This window comes from Limulus polyphemus, unplaced genomic scaffold, assembly GCF_000517525.1.
Source record: "Limulus polyphemus unplaced genomic scaffold, Limulus_polyphemus-2.1.2 Scaffold54, whole genome shotgun sequence".
NCBI classification, from domain to species: Eukaryota; Metazoa; Arthropoda; class Merostomata; order Xiphosura; family Limulidae; genus Limulus; species Limulus polyphemus.
Window position 1 is genome coordinate 1,276,472 of NW_013665664.1, and position 4,708 is coordinate 1,281,179.

Sequence of the window (4,708 nt, forward strand, 5' to 3'; positions counted from 1 at the left end):
AGAAAATTAACTAGTAAAATAAATAGTAAATATATATATATATATATATATATATATATATATCAAATGGGTTGAAAACTTATTACATATATTAAGTGAAGCATTTTGCTTAATAATTTAAAACTGAAGTTACTTTGTCTATAATTTGGGTATGGTCAAAACGTTTTCTTGTATGCCAGTATATTAAACATAGTGAAACTGCATGTGTACATTGTTTGTTTTTTAAATCAAACAAAGATAAAGTTTATAGTTTTATAAAATAATATTATAGGAAAGTTTTAAAATAATCTAAGATGCCATAAAATCATTAATAAAAATCTTCAACAAAAGTATTTTGTTTTTCAGAATTTGTAATGCATACTGGGGGGACTTTTTGGCATTAAATTTAGAAAAAGAACTACCTTTACTCTCCAGATGATAATAGAACAAGCTATTTCTGCCAATAGTTTTATTTTAAGTTTACTTACTGATTAATTACACTATATTATAAGTTACAGCTTTTACAGTAAGTAAGATTTGTTTATAGAACAGGTACAACATTTTGATCACTTGTGTGATCATTCTCAAATGCACAGGTTTTAATGGTAAAGAACATTTTAGTTTTTATAGTAACATTCAACAATCTAACAATGTATTTAAATTCTAGAATTGATTGTGGTTAATTGTGCATATAAATTCACGGGAACTGTAAAAGCTGTAACTTGTAATATAATATTTCTGTCAATGTTTCACCATTGCAGCTTCATTAGGGCTAGTTGTGCAAGAATTGTTTGATGTGAAAATATTAGTGTATTTTTATGATTAATTGTTTTTATTGCATTTTACCAAATTTGTTTTATGTATGTAAAAAGGTGTATGAATTGCAAGTAAAGTTGGAGATGAATGAGTTCCTAACTGTTGGATATACAAGACTGTTTAGTTTGATAGTTATTATTTAGTGATTTAATGTTTAGCGACTTTATTTTTCAAAACAAGAGGGTTAAAAGTTAATTATTTTTAGAGCTATGGTTATGACAAGTTTCAGTACATAACTGTATGAGTCATACGTGGTGTATGTAGTTTAATTGTTGTACTAGGCTTTTGTAATATTGTTGACATCATCTTACTCAAGATTCTAAGTTTTCTCGTTATGTTTAATATTGTTGTGACTAGATGGCTAGATATTTCTAAATTTTTCTATTGTATGTTATAAATACATGCAAATACAGAGAGCAAGTTAACTTAGTGAAAGTAAATGTGAAGTTAGACTCTGTGATTGTTTAGCTGTAAAGAGCATATAGTGGCACTTTTTTAAAGTGAAATTATTGCAGATTGTGTTGTAACAACAGAGTATAGAAGAATTTGTCTTGTCAAATGGTGTTCTTAAGTAATTGAACCAACCTGTGTGGACTTTTGATTAAAAGAGACAATTATTTAACGCTCTGGATACAACTATGGCAACCAATAATGTGACAAATTTTTGTAAATACATTTGACTTGCTTTGAGTATATTATTTTAAAACAAGTGGATTGTGTGCTGTCAGTTTATTGTTGAACTTTCTCACCAACAAGTCACAAACACCTACTGTAAAGAATCTGGCTCTATAAAAACGTGACACTAAGGCTAGGATACAATTTCAGATAGGATCATCCATGATGTTTCTTATGTCTATATTTGTGTTTCGTTGGTAAAAATATGGGCTTTCCTATTAAATCAGGAACAAGAGTTATTTGCTTGAACTGATACAGTCTTAAACAGGTTATTGACTCAAGTTGTGATAGATTGTTTTCTTGTTGAGTCATGAACCTGTTACAAAAAAGTTATTTAAAATACCAGAAATATGCAATCAGTGGCATTTTTTTTTAGGTCACAAATGCAAAGAAGTTTGTAAGAACTAGGGAGGCAAAGTCAGGATCCACATTCAAAAGGAACATTTATAAAAATCCATAGAACATTTAACTATTACAAAAATAACTTATTTGTAAGATTTATTACTTGCATGTAGTTTCAGATAAAATATCATGCTTAACACTAAGATAAATAGAGAAGCTACTGAAGGAAGAACTGAATCTATAGCTTACTTAGGCCAACTGTGCCTAACTCCTTAGCTAAGTATATTTGTATCCAATTGTATAACTAGCTTGGTCTGGTCTGATGCACAATCTACCTATTGAGCCTCCCCTTAAGAACCCATTATAGTTGCTATGCAGCACTCTACTACCAGTGAAACTACTACTTGAGTAATTGCTGTTTTGAATCCTTAAAGATCTTTTGATACTTGCCTGATGAATCTGCCCATCATATGCAACCTAATTGTGAGGGGAAGGTGTTAATTATATGTTTAATCAATACTGCACTATATTTATTTAGTACACATCAATGAATCTGACAACTGATCTTTTGTGATCAATATAAAAAATATTTTTCCACTTTCAGCCAACAGAGTTGTTGCCACACTGTCATCCTAGGCTTTTATACCAGTAAAAAGAGGTATTGCCCAACTGTTATCGTCAGATTTTGTATGGGTTAGACTCTTTACAGTAGGTGTCTGTGACTTATTGGTGATAAATTTCAACAATAAACAGACAACACACAATCCACTTGTTTTAAAATAATATATTAAAAACAAGTCAAATGTATATACAAATGTTTGTTACATGGTTAATCACCTGAGTTGTATTCAGAGCTTTAAATAATTGTCTCTTTTTGTGAAAAGTCCACACAACCTGGTTCAGTTACTTTAGAACCCAAATGTCAAGATGAATTATTCTTCTGTATTCTACTATCACAATACAATCTGTGATAAACTCTCTTATGTTACCTTGTAGGTTACCACAGTTGTATCGAGAGCTTCAAATAATTATTTAAGTCCACATAGGCTAATTCAGTTACTTTAGAATTAAACTGACAACATAAATTATTATCCTCTATTATTACAATACAAGCTGCGAAACTCACTTTAGTAATTGCCACTATATGCTTTTTATGGCTAAACTCACAATCATGCAGTCTAACTTCACTTTTTTTTTCACTAACTTGCACCAATTTGGTCATCTATGTATATATAATACTACCTGGCTGAGGCCTAGAACTTTCTACAAACTATGAGATGTTATGATGTAATAATATTCACTCAAAGCAACAAGAAAAATTCGGAAGGTTCGAGTAGCATGACACGAGTTTGCAACAATATAACAGTCACCAACTAGTGAACTATACAATGTATGGTTTGTACACAGTTAAGTAAACAAACCTGCAATACATTATTGCTTCTAAAAATACTAAATGTAACACTCGTGCTATATAACTATCAAAATCATAAATCTCATATTAAATTTAAATGAAACAATTCTGTATATCTAACAATTATATAATAGAGATGCTTATCAGACTATCTTCCTGATTGATGCGTAACAATGGTTAGAAACAACTTCATATTTGCATCCAATCAAAGTGTTTATTATACTGTCATTTCAAAACAACCAAACATCTGCATTTCCCAACCAAGCTATTGCATATGTGAATGCTTTATTCATTTGCCTTACTTCTCTTGACAGTGTTTCTCTGGTTCATAGTACAATTATGCTCTTAAACTAGTAACATTTCATGACATATTTTATATAATTTTTACAGCCTTCTATTAATGGACAAGAATGAAAATTGTTCCAGTGATATTATCAGTATATAATTATTGTGATTGTAATATATAACACAATAACTTAGGTAAAAAAAAAAGAAAGAGGAAGATTCATTAACCTACTTGACTGTACTTTTCCATAAAATATAATACAAGTAATCATTTGTTCCTTCAAAGTAGTCCTTGCACATCCACCCTTGAGAAAAGTAAAACTTTAAACCCACCACTTAAATGCTTTTACGGTGCTGTCCTTCACACTTGCTCATGGCAACTTATTCCATTCTGTAAGCTAGTCATCACATTAGAAATATAGAACTTGTCTTTACTAAATATTAAATATATATCCTTCCATTCTACTAACTTCAGAATGCAGAAGAAAGAATTAAGAGGCATTTACTTAAATTATGTGAAGCTTAAATAAGATTACTTCTTTTGATGAGAACTCCTCTTCCTCCTTTAATGGCTCAACAATAAGTCTGTCTGGAAGCTTATAATGCTAAAAACTGGGTTCTGGTACTTGAGGTGGGCACATCACAGACAGCCCTTTGCGCTTAACAACAAACAAACCCTTTTCTTGAGAGAAATCTTAACCTATCCCTATAAGATGATACATCCTTGTAATCATGATGGTAGCCCTTCTCTGAACCATTTCCAATACTGTATTCCAAGTGAAGTCTAACTAGTGATATAATCTGTGACAACGTTTACAGACACCCGACCATGTCTCCACCCAAAATACCTGAAGAAATAATGCGTGAACTTCTACTCGCCTGCACTACAAAGTCACCTTTTCAACATATCAATGGTTCGCTATACCAGCAAGTCGACGGAGTTGCCATGGGCTCTCCTCTTGGAGTAACCTTCGCCAATTTTTACATGTGTCACATAGAAAACAAAGTGCTGCAGGACCACCACCCCGCACTGTACTTCAGATACGTCGACGACTGTGCTTCATCGTTACCAAGGACACTGCTGAATTAATGAAGCGCCGGCAAAACCCACAGGACAGGTCTGTGCTTAAATTCACCCACGAAATAGCCACTGACAAAACCATCAATTTTCTGGATGTACATATCGACGCCAACAACAGC

General features: G+C 31.8%; 1 protein-coding gene across 1 annotated transcript in view; it reads left to right on the forward strand.

Annotated features, from left to right (window-relative positions):
- LOC106463673 (DNA-directed RNA polymerases I, II, and III subunit RPABC2-like) overlaps nt 1-4,708 on the forward strand; it is a 30,174-nt gene that overhangs the window by 6,275 nt on the left and 19,191 nt on the right. The gene's annotated exons all lie outside the window — the stretch shown is intronic.